At 64.5% G+C, this 23,419-nt stretch overlaps 1 long non-coding RNA gene across 1 annotated transcript; it reads right to left on the bottom strand.

The window, feature by feature from the left end:
- Positions 1–17,477: 17,477 nt before the first annotated feature.
- On the bottom strand, positions 17,478–20,043 carry LOC129147430 (uncharacterized). The gene is made up of 3 exons (XR_008554786.1): positions 19,994–20,043; positions 19,704–19,861; positions 17,478–17,925 (listed from the first exon to the last, which is right to left on the bottom strand). It is a non-coding gene; the product is annotated as an uncharacterized LOC129147430 (long non-coding RNA).
- Positions 20,044–23,419: the final 3,376 nt, after the last annotated feature.

The raw sequence follows: 23,419 nt of genomic DNA on the forward strand, positions 1-23,419 counted from the left end.
AGGCCGGAGGTCCAGACCAGCGTCCGGCCAGTTGCGCTGCTGGTCCAAGCCCTCTCGCTGGCCAGCCTCTGGCGCTGTGTCTCCTCGTGGCGGGGCGGGGGGAGAGAGAGCAGGAAGGAGAGAGGGGGAGGGAGTGCGCTGTCTCATAAAGGCAATAATAATAATAATAATAATAATAATAATAATAATATAAGGACACTAATTCCATCATGAGGGCCCCACCTCCAGGTCCCCCCAACATTGGGGGTTAGGGCTTCAACATATTGATTTGGGGTCCAAGCATTCCGTTTATGATAAAGGGGCCTGGAGCCAGGTTAGATGCAGCCTCTAACAGCTGGAAAAGCGAGGCGGCCGATTCCTCCCGAGCGCCCAGAGCCCCCAGAGCAGCCACTTCGGGCTCCTGCAGCCTCCCGACCTCCGACCTCCGACCTCCGGGGCTGGAAGATAGCACCTTTGTGTCCTTTTAAGCCGCTGATTTGTTACAGGAAACGAATACACGCATTGCCCAGCCTGCTTCCCCACCCGGAGGCAGCCCAGCTTGCAGGTGGTTTTGAGGGTACCTCCCAGGTACATGTCACGCCCAGGCAGATATGCACGCGCACACATGCACGCGCGCGTGCACTCCCCATGAATCACGGCTCCCTCTGCACGCCATTCTGGGCAAGCCTGTCCCCCAGGTCACAGATGAATGGGCGGTCCCCTCCGGGGCAAACTGCTGCCGGCCAGGTGGTGGCCAAGCCTGGAGGAGGGGCCTGAGAGGCAGCCCCGCCCCCAAACCTCCCCCACAAACCTCCCTCCTGGCCTCCCCGCCCAGCCCCTCCCTCCCGCCCCTGCCTTTCAGGGGACAAAGCAGCCGCCCCAGCCGGGACCAGAGGAAGCCCCTGCACCGCAGGGTTCTTCCAGGGACTCTTTGCTGATCCCTCGGACCCATTTCAAAAGCAGGGGTGCCCTGGCCAGTGCGCTCAGTGGATGGAGCACCGGCCTGGGTTCGATTCTGGTCAAGGGCACATGCCCGGTTGCGGGCTCGATCCCCACTACGGGGCATGTAGGAGGCAGCTGATCCATGATTCTCTCTCATCATTGATGTTTCTCTCTCTCCCTCCCTCTTCCTTCCTCTCTGAAATCAATAAAAATATATTTAAAAACAAATAAATAAGTGAAAAGCGGGTAGGGGCCTGGGGGACGGAGAGGAAGGTTCCGGTTAGGGAGGAGGGGCTTGCTGCCTAGTTCAAGGCCTGGCCAGCGGGGCCTCCGCTAGGGTTTGCTGTGTGACAATGAGCGCCTTAAAAGGACACCCTGGGCACCCCGCACCCGCCATGCCGCACCCGCCATGCGCCCACCCACGGGGCTCGGGGTGGGTGGCTGCTCCCTGTGCGGCTCCGGGCACCGAGAGGGGCCTGGCGGAGCCGCCCGGTGAGGCCAGCGCCGTGTGGGCGCAGCCGCCCCTCTCCATTAGGCGGGCGCAGCGCCGGGCGCGCATCGATTGCTGGTGGAGGCAGCGGCGGCGGCTGTCGGGAATCGGGGCTCCGCGCGCGCTTCCTGGAAACGTGCTCCCGAGCGAGCGACGGGCGACGGGCGCGGGGCTGCCTTGTCCCAGGGCCGCCCGGCACCAGGTGCCCGCGGCTGCTGACCCCGCAGGGAAGGGGATGGGGGGCGGGGGCGGGGGGCCCCGGGGAAGCCGCGGGGCGGGAGGTCAGCAGCTGCCTGCCTTCCCGGTAGCCGCGTGGCCTCCCCAGGAAGGTGGCGGGGCGCCAGGCGGGCCGGAGCCCCACGCCCTGCGGAGCGCACAGGTGGCCGGGGATCCGGCTCTGAACCGGGAGCGCCCCTCCCTCTGGGGACCCCGCCCCCTCGGGCTGGGAGCGCGCAGCCACAGGTGTCTGCCTACCATGGGGGGGAGGGGGGCTGGTCGGGGGTGGCTTTCTCTCTTTAGGAGAATCTTCCAGGCCCTGTGGGCTTGTCTATTTAAAAGCCACAGACACCTTGTCACTATTTCTATATAATATGAGTTGGCATTTTTAGCCCTAACCGGTGTGGCTCAGTGGATAGAGGGTCGGTCTGCAGACTGAAGGGTCCCGGGTTCGATTCCGGTCAGGGGCATGTGCCTGCGTTGCAGGCTCGATCCCCAGTAGGAGGTGTGCAGGAGGCAGCTGATTGATGTTTCTCCCTCATCGATGTTTCTCTCTCTTCCTCTCCCTTCCTCTCTGTAAAAAATCAATAAAATATATTTAAAAAGAAAAAAAAAGAGTTGACATTTTTAAAGAAGAGATTTTATTTTATGTATTTATTTTATTGATTTTTTTACAGAGAGGAAGGGAGAGGATAGAGAGCTAGAAACATCGATGAGAGAGAAACATCGATCAGCTGCCTCCTGCACACCTCCTACTGGGGATGTGCCCGCAACCGAGGTACATGCCCTTGACCAGAATCGAACCCGGGACCCTTCAGTCCGCAGGCCGACGCTCCATCCACTGAGCCACACCGGTCAGGGCTAAAGGATGAGATTTTAAAAAGAAGGCTGTGTTTCTTGCCCTACGCCCATGGCTTGTCTTGCTCAGGGCCCACTGAGGAGACCCGGGTTCCTCCGGGCGGGGCCTGGAGCAGGAGGAGGCACCCCATCCTCCCATTGGGGTTCCGGCCACCCTGCCTGCGGACCCGGCTCCTACTCCAGAGGCCTCAGCAGGCCGGGGGGCTGGGGGTGCATTTGCTATTTACTGGCTCAGTGACCTGTCTCCTTTCTGTCAGATCGAGGGTGCAGTGTCTCCCTCGGGCCTGGGGGAGGGCCGGCGGCTTGTGGGCTGCTCCCCACAACTGGCTCCGTGCCAGGCGGGCACAGGCGGGCTGTGGGATAGACACCCCTGAGCGACCCCAGAGGGCAGAGCCGTTAGGGGCCGACCCCCAGGGCAGGCAGGGTCCTGTGCGGGGCCTAGAGGTTCAGACAGCACGCCTGGATCCTGTGTCTGGTTAGGGTCTGGTTCCGGAAGGGTCCCTGTTGGTAAGACCCATGTCACAAAGCTGAGTGGCTGCGGAGAGGAGGGGTGCACGGAGGAGTTGGCCGGAGAGGAGGGAGGGGGCCGAAGAGCCAGCCGGTCAGTCAGTCAACAAACACTAGCTGCGTGCGGGCTCGGTGCCAGGCCTGTTCCAGGCAGTGGGCGCGGGAGCTCCCTCGCGGTGGGGATCCCCGGGGCGTCCGTCTGTCAGTCAGGGCTGCAGAGGCACCTGGGGGCCGGGGCTGAGGTGTGGTCCCCCTGCGCGGAGAGTGACTCAGGCCCGCCCAGCCTCCCCAGCGCGGGGGTTTGGTTTGTTTAAGAACAAATTAGTCACGGAACAGGCAGCTTTCCCGAAAACAAAATGAGAATCCCCAGGAAGCAGGGAAAATCGAAGGCATGCGGGTGAGTCAGCACGTGCTGCGCCCGGGCCTGGCCGTCCCTTTCCAGCAGGCTGTGCCGTCCCCTCCTCCCTCTCCCCGTCCCGCCCCACCCCCTCCCGGCACTGACCCCCAGCCCTGGGCCCCTTCTCCACCGCAAGGCTCCCTCCTCTCCTCTCCTCTCCTCTTCCCCTGCCTCCCCTCCGCTCCTGCCCCTTCCCTCCGGCCCGTGGCCTCGGCTCCCGCCCCAGTCCTCGCGCGGGTCTCTCCCTTCCTCGTCCACGTTCACCTCCATCATCCGTCCGTTGGCATCACGGAGCACCCACCAGGGGAAGGAACCTCTGGGCGGGGCCGGCGAGGGTACCTCCAGCCCAGCCAGTGCCCCCCGCTCCCTGGTCGCTCCCTCGGCCGGACAGGCAGAGCTGGGCCCACAAACAGAAGGCGAAGGGACAGTGCCTGGGACTTCACCCCACGTCCCGTCCTGCCTGCCTCCCGGTCAGAGCTCAGGGCGGGTGGGCCGAGAGGTGTGTGGGGAGCGGACCAGGCAGGGCGGGACACTGGGAGGCCTGGGGCTGTTTGAATGTGAGGGACCAGGCCTGCCGTCCACCTGCTCCCCGCCTCCCGCCCGAGCCTCCTGTGGGAGAAGGCCAGGCCTGAGCTCTGGGAGGCCTCTGGCCATGCCCCTGCCACCCACCCACCCACCGAGGACCGCAGGGTGGGCCCTGGGGCTGCAGGAGGAAGACGCAGAGGGGAGCAGAGGGAGCCAGACACCTGGGACTTTTGTATCTCGGGACAGAGCGGTGGCCTCGGACCCCTGCCAGGCACTGAGCCCCTCCACTGGGGCAGGCCCTGAGGGGCCAGGGCACCTCTGCAAGCTGCTCCCCACACGGCCAGGGCCCTCAATGCAGTGTCCCCCGCCCCCACCCCCGCCCACCCCAGCTGGAACCTACACTGTTCCCTCCTGGAGACCCCCAGGCCTCTCCTCCGCAGGCCCCTCTCACTGCAGGGGGAGGCGCCCCAGGCCGGGGTCGCGGGGCTGGGCCGGGGTCTCTGGTCTCTCAGCCACTGTCCCTGTCTGGCATCTCGATGAATAATTTAGTTGTTCGGATTACTGTAAAGAGCGATTACGCTTCCTCCCCAAATCGTTAAGCGCTGATACCAGAGACTTGGTTCCTTCTGAGGAAAGTCCCTCCCGGGGAGCCGAGCCTGCGGGCGGGGCGGCCCCCTCCCTCCAGTCATTCCCCAATACCAGCAGTCACAGCGGATTCCTTTTTCAAAGAATCTTGGCTGTCAGGCAGTGGATTGGAGCGTTAGATGCCAGTTCCTGGGAGCAGGAAAGTACACTGTCCTGAGAGGTGAGGTGAGGTGCTACTCAGGAAAGAACTGGGGAGCTCATGTGGACCCCAAGTTCCAGAGACAGGAAGGAGCAGTGCAGGCGGCGAGAGGAGGCAGCATGGTGTGTGAAACCCACTGGACTTGCAAGAGTGCACGTGTGTGTGTGTGTGTGTGTGTGTGTGTGTGTGTGCAGGCACACGTGGGAATGCTTGCAAACGCCTGAGTGTATCTGTGTGTGCATGTGGCACACACGAGTGTGCATGGTGGGCGGGTTTGCACGTGTGCACACACACATGCACATGTGTGTGCATACATGTGGATGGGTGTGTGCATGTTATAGGAGCTCCGGTGTGGGGTGGCAAGGCTGCGTGTGTGCCTGGGACCGGCTGGGGGTGTTCAGAGCAAGAGGCCTTGGAGCTGGGAGAGTTGGGTGAGGAATCGGGGTGGGGCTGGGCTCCCCGCAGCCCAGTCAGGTGACTTGCAGGCAGGCAGGGGAGGGGCTTCAGGGAGGAGGGAGGGAGGGAGGAGTGGGAAGGGCCTGGGTGGGGACCTGGGCTGGAAGAGTCCGTGGCGTGAGGCAGATCCAGGGGCTTGAGCACGGGCTCCGGAGCCAAGGAGGGCGGGGAGCCGGTGGGTGTGCCCAGAGGAGAGGGCTGGAGCCCAGGCCTGCAGCCTGGCCCTGCGAAGGAGGCAGCCCAGGCCAGGGGGGCGGAGGGGAGGGGGGGGGGGAGCCAGGAGCTGGGGTGCAGGTTGGCTCCTGCAGCTGTGGAGGACAGGAAGGGGAGCAGGGGCCCCCAAGTCTGACCCGGTGGCAGCTCGGCCTCTGCACCCGCCTCCAGCCAGGTCCCTCCGGCGGAGGAGTGTGTCCCCCGCAGCCCGTGGCAGGGGCGGGCCAGCATTGCCCGTGACACGCCCCCACCCTGAGCCACTTCCACCGCGGACACGTCCCCCGGGCCACAGCCTCCACTCAGCCTCCAGCCCAGTGCTTCCTGCCAAGTGCTAATCTCCCCGCATTCAGAGAAGGGCAATCACCCCGACACGTCGGCCTGGGAACCGGGGTGCTCCTGGGCGGGCCGGCCGGACAAACATGTGGCCCAGCTGTGGTCGGCCTGCCCATCACGGGCCTCTCGGGGGGCTCCTGGGTTGGGGGCTGGGATGTGGGGGCCGGCTCCTCACACTCGCAGACAGAGTGGCCTGGCTTTGGGGTTCCCCTCACCTGGGCAGCGTTCATGAGAAGCCCCCCCTCCCTGCAGGGAGCAAGGAGGGGAGAGAGCAGGGCCGCCCTCCAGGAGCCGAGGAGGAGAACCCCGGGGTTCCAGGCTGTCCCTGGGGGCGGGCATGGGGCCCGGCGGGGTCCGGGGAGGCCAGTTTGCGGACAGTCATGGCGCAGACCCCACGGTGGACGCTATCACTTGGGAGGCAACGAGATGAGAACGTGACTACCGGAGGCCTGAGGCAGCCGCCGGCGCAGGAGGCCGCTGCTCCCGGGAGCGGGGAGCGGGCAGGTGTGGGGCTGGGGAGCCGGGCGGAGGGTGTCCCAGGCACCACATCTGGCTCCTTCGCCCACAGCGCTCCTCTCCTCCCTCCTTCCTGTAACTGCGGCTCCAAACGTGCAGGGTTCCAGGCAAAGGGAGTGAGCATGTGGCCACCCTCCCTGGCCCAAGCAGGGGGGCGGGGGGGGGTGCTCCCTGCCCAAACAGCCCTCTGGTGCCAGCCATGCCTGGAGCCACCTGCACCCGCCGCCAGGAAGGTGGGGGGCGCTGTTCCTGGGCCAGGCAGGAGCGAGGCTGAACACCTGGGTGGGAAGGAGGGAGGGTGAGAGGGAGGGAGGGAGGGAGGGAGGGAGGAGAGAAACAAGGGAGGACGGGACTAAGGAGGGAGAGAAGGATGAGCGGGAGAGGGGAGAGAGGGGCCGGCGGGAAGTGAAGGGGGAAGGCAGGAGAGATCAGGGGAGGGATGGGGGCCTGGGTCACTTCCCAGCTGTGCGGCCCTGGGGGTCGCGGGCTGAGAGCGCTGTTTATTTGCTGCTCGGGGTTTACTGCCCACCTCCCGGGGCACTGATTCCCCTCGGCTCCGGCTGGTCCAGCTGGGACTGGCTGCAGTTGCCCTGGCAACACCCCTTTGTTAGGCACCAGCATCCGAAAATGTCAAACGGTTTTTAGCGGGTCAGACCTGGTTCCCTCCCTCCTTCCCCTTCTCCTTCCTCAGCTCAGCTGCCTCTGCCCAAGTCGCAAACTTCCTCGTCTCCATGGGGACGGAGGAGGGCTGTCCGTCTTTTTCCGTCCCAAACATCTGTCTCTATAAACAGTGTGCGCGGCACCTCCTCCCGGGCGGGCGGGCCTGGGCCTGGGCCTCGGGCTGGGGAGGAAGTGCGTTGTTTATCCGGAGGGTCGGTTTCCTTGCTCCTCTGGGCTCGGCCAGCGGGGCGGCTGCAGCCTTGGACTCTGCGAGCCGAGCCCGGGCTGGCGGCCAGTGTCTGTGGGGGGGCGGCGGCTCTGCTGTGCTGGCTGCTGCGCTGCCTTAGACAGGTTACTGCACCTCTCTGAGCCTCTCCTTCCTCCTGGGCACAGTGGGGGTGCTAACAGTGCCTCCCTCACAGCCGGCCGAGGGGTGACGAGAGGCAGGTCACGCAGGTCACGTGTAGTCGGAGGTGCTCTCTCCGAGAGGCTTTTGTATCTCATGCTCCTGACCTGTTACCCTAAGTTACTGGGGATCAGCCCCTCCCGAGACCCACGCACAGACCTGGCCATGGTGAGGCGGGGACTGGGGAGCAGGAACAGGGATCCCACCCCAGACGGCTTCCAATCCGCCGGGACCCCTCTCCGCACCCCGGGGCCCGGTGTGCGGGGACCTCTCTCCACTCCCCAGGGAGAAAGAGCGGGGACTGGACCCCATGCTGTGGGGTGAGGAGGCAGGGTCCGGGCCGCGGTGACTCAGGCCCGCACTCCCCGGCGGCTGGAAAGGAGCGCCAGGCCGCCTCCGGGAGCCCGTCCTGGGCCCACGTGGGCCAGCACCTGCGTCACTCCCGTGGGCCTCGCCAGCCTAACCCAGCTCTGAGCGCGGCGCCCCCGCCCGGTCCCCGTCTCCATGCGATGGAAGGAGAGGCCTCAGAAAAGCATGCCGATGGCCAAGGGTGGCTGGGGCTTCCGAGCAGGGCGGCTGGGTTTGAGTCCCAGGGTGTTAACAGCCGGCCGGCCTCGGGGGCGTTAGCCTGCGGCTCGGTGATCTCACCTGTGGAATGGGTAGCAGCACAGTTCCTGCTGGGCGGCTCCGGCCAGGACACTCCCGCGGGGACACCAGTTGGCTCAGGGGGGCAGCGGGCTGTGCCCCCAGGCCCTGCAGACCCGACACCGGGCCTGGGGTCTCAGGGCAGCGGAGCTCCATACCGCGGCCGTGGCCTCAGGGGCAGCGGGAGCAGGCAGGCTGGCCCGGGGGTGGCCGGGTTGGGTGAGGGATCCGTGCCCTTGACCGGAATCGAACCTGGGACCCTTCAGTCCACAGGCCGACGCTCTATCCACTGAGCTAACTGGCTAGGGCTCGTCATTGATGTTTCTATCTCTCTCTCCCTTTCCCTTCCTCTCTGAGATCAATAAAAATATGTTTAAATAAAAGGATTTCAAGGTGACTGCAGCGCTCCCTCCCGAGCGTGGGCCCGGAGTGCGATGGCTGACGGCTGTCTCCCGGGCCCTCTCCCAAGAGGGCGAACACGAGGGGTGCGGACAGAGCGGGAGGAGGGTTCCCGAGTGCGTCAGTCAAAGGGAACCTCCCAGACGTCACGGGTGCTGAGTGGTCCCCCTGCACGCAGGCCGGGCGGAGGGGAGCGCACAGGTGGAGCCCCGGCCCGGCCCACGCACAGGCCAGGAGCGGGGAGACCTCCTGTGTCGGCCTCCTGTGCCCGCTGCGCCGCCGGGGAGAGGCCTGGCTTGCGGGGCACACACTGAGGGTCTGGGCGGAAGGCATGTCTGTGACTTACTCCCCAGCGGCCCAGGAGAAAGAGAAAAAGGGAACCGACGTGGGAAAATGGTACCACTTGGGGCGTCTGGGTGAAGGGCATACGGGAATTCTTTGCAGCATTTTTGCAACTTTCTGTAAGCCGGAAATTATTGCAGAATAAAAAGTTGGGGTTTGTGTTTTGTTTTGTTTCGAAGGTGATGATACGGTCATTACTGCGGGAGGGAAATACCAGCCAGTCCTGCTGAGGGGGGCTGGGTGCTGGGGGGGCTCAGGTCCTGCTGAGGGGGGCTGGGTGCTGGGGGGGGCTCAGGTCCTGCTGAGGAGGGCTGGGTGCTGGGGGGGCTCAGGTCCTGCTGAGGGGGGCTGGGTGCTGGGGGGGCTCAGGTCCTGCTGAGGGGGGCTGGGTGCTGGGGGAGCTCAGGTCCTGCTGAGGAGGGCTGGGTGCTGGGGGGGCTCAGGTCCTGCTGAGGGGGGCTGGGTGCTGGGGGGGCTCAGGTCCTGCTGAGGGGGGCTGGGTGCTGGGGGGGCTCAGGTCCTGCTGAGGGGGGCTGGGTGCTGGGGGGGCTCAGGTCCTGCTGAGGGGGGCTGGGTGCTACGTCGACGGCTCGGTCCCGCTGATGCCCCCTGGCCGAGGAGGGGGCGCCGAGGTCCCACAGTGCCAGTGCCCCCACCCTGCCACCAGCGGGCTCCAGCGCTGGCCTTGTGGCCAGTCTTTCCCGTTGGGGGGCAGTGACTCAGCCCGGGTCCATGTGGCAGGAAGTGGGCACGGTGACTCACGGGTGGCTCTGCGCTCTCCTCCTGGAGCTGGGATAGCGGCTGAGGCCCAGCCAGAGGTGGCCCCAAAGAGGGGACTCTGTACCCACAGTGATAAGCCGGGGAGTGCTGCTCTAGGGGCAGGGCCTGGGGGGCAGCTGGGAGGGCCTGGGCACAGCTGGAAGGGCCTGGGGCACAGCTGGAAGGGCCTGGGGCACAGCTGGGAGGGCCTGGGGCACAGTGAGGAGGGGCCTGGGGGCACAGCTGGGAGGGCCTGGGGCAAAGCGAGGGGGGCCTGGCCTCGCCCTCGGGGGCTGGCTGATGGGCCCTCTGCCCTCTCTGCCCACGGCCTGCAGCTTTCTGGCCATCTGTGGGCACATGCACTGGATACTCCTTAAGAATTCCCCACCGTCTGCAAAGTGGGCAGCGGCTGCCAAGGGCCCTGACCCTGCCAGCTGCCCCCAGCTGTCGCCTTCCTGCGCAGGGACCTCGTCCGCACCCCAGGCAGGCAGATGGCCGGGCCGGGTCCCTGGGGCCCAGGCTGCGTCCGGCCCGTGTGGGCTCCCTCGCCACAGCACTTCCTCCGGCCTGAAGACCAGGCTGGGGGCTTGGCTCTCTCGGTGGAGGGTCCAAAGCCAGCACCTCGTTAGGAAGGAGCATTGCTGGGGCCCAGGAGGCCCTGACCTCCCAGCTTTCCTTCGCGTAGGGCCGGGCTTGCTCACTTCAAAGCGAGGACCTGCTCACATTTATGGGGGAGGCCCACAGCTCGTACACCCATTGTCTCACTTCTCCCCATGACAGGAAACCAGGCTCAGAGAGGTCAAGGAACTTGCCTGAAGCCACACAGCATCCTGTCTGGATTTGAACTCAGATCTTCCTGACTAGAGAGCCCACCTCCCTTTCCCGCCTTGTCCTCTACTTCCCACGTGTCTCTGCTTTGTCTCCCAGCTGGAGGGGGAGCCTGGGGGGCTGGCCGGAGGGTGGCTTCTCATTTTCCGAATCCTCCCAGCACCCGCAGCCCTGACACAGTGGGGCGCCTGGGCATGACTCGAGGGTGACTCTGGGCGCAGACTTCTGCAGAAACCCCGCCACTCCCACCCACGCCCCGCACAGCCTCCCGCCGCCTCTTCTGCCCACGCTCCCTGTCAGGGGAAGCGGGCATGTTCCCTCCGCACGCAGGACGCCCAGGCTGGCGCCCACCGCCGGGGCTTTGTCCGGGGGCCCCGCGCTCTCTCTCTGGCCCCGCTGTGCCCTCCCAGCCTCTGACGCCCCCTGCTCCCCACTTTCTCTCTCCTGCATTTCCCTTGTGGCTCATTCTCTTTCGATTTCCCTTCCTGCTCCCTCCCCCTCCTTCCCTGGGGCCCTCTCCTCCTCCGAGCTGTCCCTCAGCCTGATGTCACTCCTCCGGCCAGTCAGCCAGGGCCACCCCACGCCGGCCCGTCACCGTCACCGTCACCGTCACCGTCGGGCTTTGCTCGGCCTCTTCCTGAGCACGGACACAGACCCGTGCAGGTGCTGCCAGGGAGTTGGGAGGGGACCCTGGGGTCCTCGGCTGCAGTCCCCGTGGTCAGCTGACCGTGGCTGGAGCGCCCACAGACCCAGGTCCTGTGTGGACAGGGGGTGGGCTGAGTCTGGCACTCAGATGAGTGACAGTTGCCTCGTCCATCGTGTTGAGTTGAAACCAGCCTCCTGGAAGCGCCCCTCTGTGATCGGGGGAAGCTCACCGTCCCCTCCAGCTCAGCGGGTTGCCCGCCTTCCTGTCCTCCTCCCGCGGACGCCCCACAGCGACTGGCCCTGCTCTTTAAACGTGTCGCCAGGACGTGCCCGCGGCCGGCCGTGGAGGAGCGGACACTCTCCCTCCGGAACAGGCCAGGACGTGGTGGCTTCATGGGGTCCCGGGGCGTCCAAGCAAGAGCCCATCTGCAGCCAGCTCCACCTCCGGCTCCTTCCTCCCCGCCCGGCCTGGGCCCCGGGGCCTCCGACTTGAGCCTTCTCCACTTCATCCGTGTCTTTCCTTTCTAAAATTTAAAATGTATTTGTAGTGATTTTAGCGAGAGGAAGAGACAGACAGAAACATCCATGAGGAGAGAGAGTCATGGATCCGCTGCCTCCTGCACAGCCCCACACTGGGGATCGAGCCCCGTACCCGAGCATGTGCCCTGACCGGGAATCGAACCGTGACCTCCTGGCTCATAGGTCGACGCTCAACCACGGAGCCACGCCAGCCGGGCCGTCCGTGTCTTTCAACCTGTTGTTCTAGCCGGTCGTCATTTCTGAATCCAGATGAGTGGGGTCACCCACCCAGTTTTGTTTTATCTGAGAATCTCATCGTGTGCAGTCGTGGTTGTCATTCACGTCATGGATGAGAAGGTGGGAGAGGGCGTGGCCTGGAGGGGCGCTGTTTGCGAGTCAGTCGCTTTCTGTTTCCTCAGTGACTCCCGCCTGCCCCAACCTGATGGGACGGGTGCCTAGGCCGCTGTCTCCATGCCTCCCGCTAGGGTGTCACCGCGAGCGAGGCATTCCACATCCCAGGCGTTTTTATGATCTGACAACCCTATCAAAGAAGACAGGACAGCCCTGGCCGGCTTGGCTCGGTGGATAGAGCGTCGGCCTGCGGACTGAAGGGTCCTGGGTTCGATTCCGGTCAAGGGCACATGCCCAGGTTGCGGGCTCGATCCCCAGTGGGGGGTGTGCAGGAGGCAGCCGATCAATGATTCTCATCACTGATGTTTCTGTCTCTCTCTCCCTCTCCGTCCTCTCTGAAGTCAATGGAGATGTATTTAAAGAAAAATGCAGGTGGACCTACATAGTGTTGTTATCTGCCTTTTTCACTGATGACTGTTCTGTGACCGTCTTCCCGTGCGAGTGAGTGGACGGCTACGTAAACCAGTTTTACTCGCCGTGCAGTCTTCCGGAGTGAGGACCCGTCCTAGTCCACACGGCCATGTGACTGGATTGGGATTATTTGCCTTTTATTGTTAACACTAGTGGCCCGGTGCACGAAATTCGTGCACATTAAAAGGGAATTAATTAGAGGAAACATTTTAATATTGCTATTTGCCCTTTCTCTATAACAGAAGTGTCAGAGATGAAAGAAAATTAGTAAAATGTATATGAAAATAATATATCGCGTGAGACCCAGACCTGGCCGGCCCCACCCCCATTGGGCGAGACCCAGCCCCGCCGGCCCCACCCCCGTCAAGCCCCGCCGGGCGGGGGGACGCAGCCTCAGGCACCCCTGCCTTGCAGCGCACGCAGCCCCGCCCACCCACGCCTGCCCCACACGCAGCCTCCTGCTGATGGCTCGTTATGGCGTGAGGGCGTCACAACCATTTGCATGTTAGCCTTCTAGTATATGGGCTAGGACACACCTCTTGCGATGTGCCCCGCTTCCTCCCTGCACGTGTCCCCATATTACAGTATGCCTTTTCTCCGTGCCCCTTGAGTCCCCCTCGGACTTGCTCTGTACTTCTCTGATAGACTTATTTTCCATAACAGTAATTACATACCCTCTCTCCCTGCTGGTCCTGCTAAGATCCTGCAGGGAGCAGGCCCCGCCCCGCACCCCCCACCCACCTCACTGAAGACCTCCCCCTTCTCCGGAGCACAGCAGCCTGCTCTTGGAGACGCTCCCGTCAAGATCTGTTGACTAAGGGCACGAATAAATGTGCTTAGTGATTCACCCCAGGGCCCTGCGGGTGAGTAACACCACACTCCTCCGTTTCCAGCTTCCCCAGCCGTGTCTGCCCCACAGGCCTCGTGTGCCCATCTTCCTGTCCCTCTCCCGGCCCAGGGGTGACGGGAGATGACACTGCGCCGGGGGCACGCTCCCCGCTGTCCGGGGCGGCGGGGACCGGGGCTGACACGCCGTCGACTCAGAGCCTACCCGGCCCACTCCTGCTCTCAGACTCGGTTCCCTTTCCCCTCCCCCGCCCTACTTTCTTTCTGAGTCCACAGGCAAGCAGGGAGGGCTTGGGGCCGGGCTGCAGGGCCTTGTGCCCAGCGGGGGCGCGGCCGCCTCCCCCGGCCCCCTCGCCAGGAGGGTCCAGCGGTCTCTTCTCCGTGGGGCCTCGGGGAGATGCAGAGGCTTTGGGGCGCGCTGTTACACCCGTACAGGCCTCTTCCCTCTGCCGTCCTCGGACACAGTTCAGTCCCTTTTCTCACCGAAGGCCCAGATCGCGGCCTGTGGTGGGAGCCCTCCCTCGCGCCGCCTTTCCTGCCAGCCTTCCTCCCTCCTCTCACCGTTTTGAACTATGACCTCAGCTCCCTGGAAGGTTCCCAGTGCTTTATCGAGTGCCCCCACCCACCGAGTTTCTTTCCACAGATGTCTTTTGTGATCGCATGGTCTGAGCTCCCCCCGCCCCAGCTTATCACTTTCTTTTACCCTTTTCACTCCTAGAGCCTACAGCTGGCTTGGGCCAGAGTTCCCTGAACTTTTTGAAGAAATATCCCCTACAGTCTAGGCTGCCCGCTGACAATTCCCAATCGCTCTTCCCGGGCTGTGATGCACCCACAGGGACTTACCCGCGTGGAAAGTGAGCGCACCCTGAACTTCCTTCCCCGAGTTAAAACAGCAGGCTCTTCACCGGAAAAGACCGCCACCATCATCGCACCCCACCATCCCGCCCCACCATCCCACCACCATCCCGCCCCACCATCCCGCCCCACCATCCCACCCCCCCCTCCCCCCCCACCATCCCGCCCCACCATCCCGCCCCACCATCCCGCCCCACCATCCCGCCCCACCACCCCGCCCCACCACCCCGCCCCACCATCTCACCGCCACCATCCCATCGCCATCACCCCACCGCCATGTGACCCCTGAGCCGGCCCAAGGTTAGTCAGCGGGGCTGTGCCTGCCTCTGGGCGTGGCTCCGGGTTGAGTGTGGACCTCTGAACCAGGAGGTCACGGTTCGATTCCCGGTTGGGGCACATGCCCAGGTTGCGGGCTCGATCCCCGGGTATGGAGCGTGCAGGAAGCAGCTGATCCATGACTCTCATCATGGATGTTTCTATCTCCCTCTCCCTTCCTCTCTCTGAAAGCATTAATAACATTTTTTATTAAAAAATAAATAACGGCTCAGAGAGGCAATGCAATCTAACATAACGAAACCTGCTCCGTGACTCTGAACCGGGGTTAGGGGCCTAGATGAGCCCCAAGGAGCTTAGAATCCAATGCCAAGAGTTTAAAACGAAGAATCGGAGAGTTGACAACCTAAAGCGAAGGAACATTAAGAAGAAGAGGAAAGGCTCAGGACAGACTTTTTTTAGAAGAATTTTAAAACTGTGACGTCCTCCTGTTCCCCGTCGGGGGTCAGCGATTCCCAGCCATCCCATCCGTGGAGCCATATGTGTTCACAGAGAAGAACGTGGGCCAGAGCCTGCAGGGCGCACAGCGGGGCGCGCCGTGAGGCCGCTCTCAGAGGCTGAGCTCTGCCCCGAGAAAGGGACCCCAAGGTCAAGGGCAGGGACCCCAAGGTCAAGGGCAAACACCCAGCCCGGCCAGTGGGAGTCACCTCCACTTCTCCCTGAGGGGCTCCCGATGGGTCATTGCGAGTGGAAATCTCTGGAAAAACCCTCAACCCTCTGATGCAACATTCTAGGAAAACCGCCCGCCTGTGAATCAGGGTGAATCAGTGGGGGGAGGTCTGGGGCAGCCAGTGCGTCCTGGGGCCCCTCGGCCGCACCCCTGGGCTCCCCGGCGATGCTCCAGCCACTCTCGGCGCGGGGGCCGTGGGGGGGAGAGGGTGGTTCGGGGACAGAGGGTGATGCTCGGCCGGAATTTCAACGAGACGCATGCAAATGGCCCTCCGGCCGCTGGGAGGAAGTTATGGGAAGAGAGGGCTGTGGGCAGCTCAGGGTTCAGCACCCGCAAAGCAGAAGTGAGGATGGCGAGATTTCCCATCCTCCCTCCCCTGCACCCCGCTCCCGGCCCACCCCCACCCGGGGCCCTGCTCCTTCCCTCTCCGAAATGAGGCCTGTGACTTTCCCCCATGACCCAAGTCTGAGGAAGTACCGTCCCTCAAGGAAACTCTGGGTACGGCTCCTTTCCGCCCCAGAACCGAGGGGCAGATGTGGGGCCCTTGGTGGGCCGGGAGCGGGGAAAGGAGGAGGAAATGGATGACCCCATGGACCTGCCCCGTCCCAGGCCCAGGCCCAAGGCTGTGCCCAGGGCCCGGCAGGCTGTGGCCACCGCGGTGAATAGACCAGAACAGAGGCTGGTGGGCGCGGTCTGACCAGGTCTGCCAAGTGCCTGCGCATTCTGCCCGGGTGCCCCCCGCCCCGGCCTGGGAGCCCCCCGAGTGGCCGGCACCTTCCTTCGGGAAACGAGGACCCCCTCTGTGTATGTCAGCCACAGCTCTGGCCTCCGCGGCTGAGTCTGAGCCCTCTACATTCCCAGCAACCTCCACCTTTAATCCACCCGCCACTGAGCAGCCTTCCCCTTACGGGGTGGCCGCTACTGACAAGGCCTTGGTCGGAGCTGGAGCACCGGGGCCTCCCCTCACCTGGTGCCCCGCCCCCGCCGTGGGAGGAGAGGCCCGGGAGAAAGTGGGTTCCTCACGCTTCCCGGGCCCTGTGTGCAGCACACTCGGCTCTCGCTCGCCTGCTCGCCTGCCAGCCCCCATCGCAGGCCGGCGGCTTTCTGCCCGCCCTGCCCCCTCTCCGCCAGCCCCACTCTGGCAGCCCCAGGGGTGAGGAAACAATAGGGCGCCCGCCAGATGGGCAGTGAGCCGAGAGCGCACCGCTTTTCCTGGGGAGTGAGAGAGGAGTGGGCTAAGTCTCACTTTTTACTCATATACTAGAGGCCTGGGGCATGGAAATTCATGCACTGGAGGTGGGGGGGGGGGCCCTCAGCCCGGCCAGCCCCCGCTCACAGTCCAGGAGCCCTCAGGGGCGGGAGGCGGCCCGGAGATAAGGGAAGGCGACGCCCCCATCACGCCTCTGCTGCTGCCACTGCCGGCAGCGCACGCCTCGGCCGGCCCTGGTTACCTGAGCCTCGGGCGGCCCTGGGCGGCTGGGGGGCTGAGGGGACTGGGGGACTCTGGAGGCAGGCACGCGGCAGGGCTGAGGGGATTGGGCGCTGCCATCTTGTGGCTGTGGGTGCCGCCATCTTTGAGGGCGTGGCAGTCGATTAGCATATTCCCTCTTTATTAGATAGGATAACTGAATATTTTTTTAAATTTATTTTTATTATTATTGTTTTTTTATCCTCATCCAAGGATATTTTTCCATTGATTTTTAGAGAGTGGAAGAGAGAGGGAAAGACAGAGAGAAACATCGATGTGAGAGAGACATCACATCCATGGGTTGCCTCCTGCACGGGGCTCGACCAGGGCCTGGGCCAGGAGGAGCCTGCAACAGGGGTGTGTGCCCTTAACCAGAATCGAACCTGGGACCCTTCAGTCCGCAGGCTGGTGCTCTATCCACTGAGCCACACCGGCTGGGCTGACTGAAGTTTTAGTTATCTTAATTGAGGACACGTACACATTTAGTACAGCTGGTGTACAGGTGCAGGTATTGTGTCGTAATCGGAAAGAAAAAGAAAGGAAGCTGAAGGTTGTAAACGGGGGGGGGGGGGGGGGGAGCGCCTGGGGTCTGGGCAGAGCACCCGGAGGACCCAGCAGCCGAGGCTCCAGGGCCCCCAGTCTGGGCCTGGGCGCCGGCCTTGCTCAGCCTCAGAGTCCTCACCTGAACACAGGTGGGCTGCGTGTGGTCCCCCGCTCAGCCCACAGGGTGGGTGCGGCCCAGGCAGGCCTGGGGCTGGCGGGAGGCGGCATTCCGGCCGCACCTGGGGCTGAGGCATCAGGGTCGCCCTTCACCAGGAGCCGAGTGTTTCCCGGGACTCAGTGGGCGAGGTGCTGGCGAATGACGCGTGGTGGCCAGAGCAGAGCAGGCTGGGTAAACGCTAGCCGCCTTCCCAGAGCCTCTTAGACTCCCCGAGGGAGCCTGGTGCCCTGGAGGGAGGGCTGGGTTAGAGAATGGTAGCGTTTGCGTTCCCATGGTGTTGCATCTGTTTTGTCTCCTTTTATTTTAAATGTAAATATATTTTTATTGATTTCAGAGAGGAAGGGAGAGGGTGAGATAGAAACATCGATGAGAATCATTGACTGGCTGCCTCCCGCACGCCGCACCCTGGGGATGTGGGGATGGAGCCCGCAACCGGGACATGTGCCCTGACCCCTGACCGGAATCAAACCATGATCTTCTGGTTCCCAGGTCGACGTTCAACCACTGAGCCACCCCGGCCGGGCTGTTTTGTCTCCTTTACAAGTGGGCATGGGAGCGACTGCAAATACTCCTGTCCTGCTTCACCCACGTGGCCCCGAGGAGTCCAGCAACGGGCCCTGAGGTCACCGAGTAAACCCCAGGGGTCCGGGGTCATGTACGCAGGTGCCTGAGGCCTGACAACAAGCCACGGCCCCCTGGATGCAGTCACTCCCTCCGGCGGGGGGAGGGCCCAGGGCAGCTGGGCGCTCTGGCCGTCAGAGGGTTTGCTGGGCAGGATGGAGTCTGGTGTCCTAAATGGGACACAAAACGTGACCGTTGAACAACTTTTATTTAAGGCCATTTTGGGGGCACCCACCTGTGCTGGAAAGTGGAGATTCAACATTGAGCCACATGGACACGTGGGTGAGGGGTTCGTCTGGGAGGGCAGGTGAGGGGGACACGTGGGGGCAAAGGCTGTGCCCAGACCAGCATAGGGTGCTGGGAAGACCCCAGACAGAGAGGTGGGAGCGGAGAGAGGAGGCTGAGCCAGCCCGGGGGCGGGGGGGGGGGGGGGGGGGGGGGAGAAAGGGGGCGCTGGAGGAGGGTGCTCTGCAGGCCCTGGCTCTGGACAGGCAGGGACCTGGCACCAGAGAAGGTTCGAGGCCTAGGAAGGACCTGGGTCTGGCCAAAAAGGGGTGGGAGCTGGGCGCGGCCTGGGAGGAAGGGAGGAGGGGAGCCCTGCCCCAGGGTGCCCTCTGTCCCGGCCGCGCACCCTGCCGGGAAGCCCGGCCTCAGCTGCTAGCGCGCCCGCCCGGCCCAGAATAGCTCCCTTCCGGGCAGGGCTGCCCCGGCCGCAGCGCCAGCGCCCGAAATAGGGCTCGGCCCGGGGGCCCGGACCCCGGCGCGGCAGGGACGGGGCGGGGGACCTGCCTGGGGACCGGGACCAGGCGGGGCGCGGGCCGAGATCCAGGGGCGGGGCGGGAGGGGGGCGGGGAGGGGGCCGGGATCGGCTCGGGCCGGTGCGGGCGGCCGGCGGGGCGGGGCGGGGCCGGGATCCCGGGCGCGGGGCCAGCCCGGGGCGGCGGGGGCGGGCGCTGACCTCACCGGAGGAAGCCCGCTGATGGAAGGGCTGAGGAATTCGCAGCTGGCGGCCCGGCGGCGCGTGTGTTCCCTCTGCTGTACACACAGCGGTTGCCATGGCCACCGGAGGCCGGGGGACTCCAGCGCCGGTCCCCGCCCAGACCCGGGAGGCGCCCGGCCCCAGGGAGGCGTGGGGAGAGGCCTGCGGCCCGCGCCCCAGGACCCTCACCCGGGCCCCAGGACCCTCACCCGGGCCCCAGGACCCTCACTCGGCCCCCGGACCCTCACCCGGGCCCCAGGACCCTCACTCGGCCCCAGGACCCTCACTCGGCCCCAGGACCCTCACTCGGCCCCAGGACCCTCACCTGGGCCCCAGGACCCTCACCCGGGCCCCAGGACCCTCACTCGGCCCCAGGACCCTCACTCGGCCCCAGGACCCTCACCCGGGCCCCAGGACCCTCACCCGGGCCCCAGGACCCTCACCCGGGCCCCAGGACCCTCACCCGGGCCCCAGGACCCTCACCTGGGCCCCAGGACCCTCACTCGGCCCCAGGACCCTCACTCGGCCCGGCCCCGCCCCGGCCCCTGGAAAAACGGCGTCGCCCTCAGAGGCAGACCTGGGGCCACGTGGTCCCCGGAGGCTCGGCCGCTGCTCACAGGCTCCCCGCTGTACCCCCGGCGGACACGGAGGCCGAGGCGCCCAACCCCACATTCTGCCTGTGCGCCCCCACCCCTCACCGGCCTTCCCCCACATGCCCACCTCCTTAACCTCTCCCAGCCTCAGTTTCCCCGTCTGTTAACCAGCGACCTGTCAGATCTGCCATGCAGGGCTGGTGCGATTAAATTAGAGTAATTATGTAAGGGGGCCTGCCCTCTCTAAATGGGGTTCCCTCCTCCTCCCCCCTTCCTCCTCCACCACGCCTGGGGGCAGCTAGGCCTGCCTCTGCCCCAGCCCGCGCCCCAGGGCTGGGCTGCTGTGGTCAACACCCCCCCCCCCCCCCAGGGTTACCTTGGCACCCGCCTCACACAGGGATGGTCAGAACCTGCAGGAATCCCGGGCTGAGGTCCAAGAATATTACTGGAGGCCCAGCGGCTGCAGTGAGTCAGCCGCCCCGCGCTCACTGCTGCTCCAGCTGCCCTGCCCCTTCCAGCGGCCCCTGGACATGGCTGGGGAGACAGACGGGTGTCCTGGGGGTGGGGGAAGAGGCCCTGATCCCCCTTCTCCTCCTCAGTGGGAACCAGGGCTCGGACCCGAGCGGGAACTGTGGTGCCCATGTGAGGAAGGGCGGGCGGGCTTACTGTAACTGCCTGGCCCGGAGCCGGATGGTCCTGTGGTTGGGCAGGCCCGCCAGCGAGGGGCCCCGTGGCGCTGCAGCCAGAGCTGCCTGGCTCCGTGTGTGAGGCCTGGAGGGGGCCTCCCTGCCTTCCCAGGACAGGAGTGGTCCCGTGGGGCCGCCCGGAGCGTGCTCAGACTTCAGCTCTCGCCCCTACGCAGGTCGCCCCACCACGTAAATGCCAGGCTGCGTGCGAGAAATGAAGTGGGTCCCGGGTCCAGGCCTCTCCAGGGGTGCTCCCGAGGCGCTGGGCACGGCGGGTCTGCTCGCCGAGCTATCACAACAGCTGTAGGAAGTGGGCACCAGGCACCCCCAGGTGCGCAGGGGAGCAGGCTGGGCCGGCCCGGTCTCCCGCCGTGACCCGGTGAAGGAACGGGGGTGAAAACCCAGGCTCTGGCTCCCCACTCCAGGCTTCCCAGTGTGGCCCCGGGAGAGAAGCCGCAGATGCCCCGCTGACCCCCGGGCCTGAGCCCCTCCCCCAGGCCGCCGCTTGCTGGTTCTCAGCTGACTTCCTGTCCCTGGATGGGGCAGGGCGGTCCCCTTCCTGTGGTTCAGGTAACAGCATCACCCTGTGCCTTCTGGGCACCCTCCCTCTCCCTTTCCTGGGCTCTAGAAGTCAGACCTGGGCACCCCGAGTCCCTGGTGCAGGTGAGGCTCAGAGTGGGCAAAGCCAGGGCTGCAGGCCCTGCTCGGAGGTGAGGACCTAAGGACTTCCCTTCGCGCGCAAGGACCGCCTGCCGCCTCCCTCCATCACCGCCCCTCTGAGGGGTGAGGATGCAGCTACAGGCGGCGATGACAAAGCCCCTTGGCTTCAAACCATTGCCAAGGCACTGTGACGCCGGCCAAGTTTTCCCGCCCAGCCCCACGGCTCCACCCCCTCTCTTACCCACGGAATAAGCTTTCCCGGGGGTGCTCTCTCCGGTGAGGGGTCCTCTGAGGCGGCTGCGACGGCAGCTCCTCGCCAGCGTCAGGCCGGAAGCGTCCTCGCAGCTGAATGAGGCCGTGTCTGTGGAGGCCCAGGCCAGCCCGACTCCGGCTTCAGACACGTCCCCTCCCAGGAGCCATTGCCCTGAGCCCTGCTCTTGGCTCGGCCATCGCCGGGCTCCATCCCCGGGCACCTTCCCAGCCCGCCCTTTGCGCGGGGTGCCTTGAACAGAACATACAGGCGCCTTCCACGTGTCCCCCTGCCTGAGCGCAAAGGCACATCCTCAGGCTCTTCCTGGAAGATGCAAAGAAAGGGGGAAACATTCTGATGGGACACCCCGCAGGCCCGACCGGCAGTGCTGGGGTGAACGTGCCCCTCAGAGTTCATGTCCACGTGGAGACCTGTGCCTGGGCCTTATTTGGAAACCAGGTCTTTGCAGACGTGATTAGCTAAGGTGAGGTCATGCAGGTTCGTTTGGGCGCTAGTCCAAGGACTGGTGTCTGCAGGAAGAGGGAGATGTGGACAGACACCCAGGGAGGGCGGCCACGGAGCGGAGGCAGAGGCCGGAGTGCTGTGGGGCGAAGCCCCGGACACCAAGGATTGCCGAGACCACCCAGCGCTGGGAAGAGGCGGGGGGTGGGGGGGGCAGACTCCGCCCCTGGAGGCTTCAGAGGGAGCACGGCTCTGTGGACACCCTGAGCTTGGACTTCTGGCCCCCACGACGTGAGGGAATCGAGGTGTGTTGTTTTCCACCACCCGGTTTGTGGTCCCTGGTTATGGCAGCCCAGGACACTCACACACCCACCCGAGGTCAGACCGAGGGCAGCGGAGAACAAGAAGGAAGGGCGGCCGGCACAGAGAGCAAGGCCTCGGCTGAACCTAGGAGCAGCCGGAAGGGATCTTCCCAGCCAGCCTCTTCCTCTCGCCCCGCACAGGAAGCCGGACCGAGTGGCTGAAGCTCGCCTGCCGCCCTCCTCCCGCAGGAGTGTGTGGGGTTGGTGGCAGGTGAGCGGGCGATGTCCCGATCGCGCTGGTCCCAGGAGACTCTTCCAGGAACACTGACCTCGGACAGGCTCTTGTCCCAGCCTCACAACCATCCGGAAGCAGGTTTGGTTGAGATCCTCACGTATAGGTTAGGGACCCAGGCAAGGCCCTTAGGTACCCGCCCAAGGCCATTCATTAGCAGCACTGATCCGGGACTCCGCCCAGCTCTCCTGCCCCAGGGCCGGCGCTCTGCCCTGCCTTAGGCTGGCACTCTGCCCTCTGCCAGCCTGGGGCTGGGGGGGGGGGGGTGTTAGCAAGTGCTGGTCGCGGCACGGATGCTGAAGCCTGACTGCCTGGCTTTGGATGCCTGGCCTGTTCCTGGTTAGCTGTGGGACCTCGGGCAAGTCACATTGCACCTCCGTTTCCCAGCCCCCCCACTAAAAAAATGGGGACAAGACCTACCTGAGGGGCTTCTGGAGAATGAAGTGGGGGGGGGGCGTGTTTCTGGTTCTTGGTGCATTGGAAACATGACCATGAAAGTCTGAAATCAGCCCTGACCGGTGTGGCTCAGTGGATAGAGCGTCGGCCGGCGGACTGAAAGGTCACGGGTTCGATTCCGGTCAAGGGCATGTACCTTGGTTGCGGGCACATCCCCAGTAGGGGGTGTGCAGGAGGCAGCTGATCGATGTTTCTCTCTCATCGATGTTTCCAACTCTATCCCTCTCCCTGCCTCTCTGTAAAAAATCAATAAAATATATATTTTTGAAAAAGTCGGAAATAGATAACACACACGGGCTGAGGTCTTGCCCTAGGAGCGGGCTGTGGGACTGCGGACCTGTCCTACTCCCACTCCCTAGGCTGCGGGAGACCAAGGCCAAGGGCATGGCCGCCCCCGTCGGTTTCCCACAGAACTTGGCGGAGACCGGGCCAGTGTTCACCTGCAACCTGGCCGGCTGATTTGGTTGCTTGAGTCTGGCCTCCGAGGCCAAGAGCACCTTTGGTCCTCGTCCAGGCCAGCCTTCCCCTCCCAGAGGCAAGCTCGGACCCCTGCCATGGCCTCCACACGGCGTCCCGTCAGCCGCCTCCCGGGGGGCCGGGTTGCTCCCGGCGCTAACCCGGACTGGGGTGACCCCCGTCACGCATCCCCAGGAGAGCGGTGCTGTGCTCTCCCAGGCCGGCTCTGCCTCAGGTCTGCCCAGGAGCTCAGCACGCTGGTCGGCTGCCGTACACGTTCCCCGAGTCCACCCTGCACACAGGAGTCCTCCAGCCTTCTCTGGCCATTTCCCCATCTTTGTGTCGCGGGGGCGGGGCCTAAACCTCTACTGGGCATCTGGCCCTTTAAAAAAAATGTGTTTTTTTTTATATTGATTTCAGAGAGGAAGGCTGAGGGAGGGAGAGATAGAAACATCGATGATGAGAGAATCATTGAGCCGCTGCCTCCTGCACACCCTCTGCTGGGAATTGAGCCGGCAGCCCGGCGTG

This window comes from Eptesicus fuscus, chromosome 20 (genome assembly GCF_027574615.1).
Source record: "Eptesicus fuscus isolate TK198812 chromosome 20, DD_ASM_mEF_20220401, whole genome shotgun sequence".
NCBI classification, from domain to species: Eukaryota; Metazoa; Chordata; class Mammalia; order Chiroptera; family Vespertilionidae; genus Eptesicus; species Eptesicus fuscus.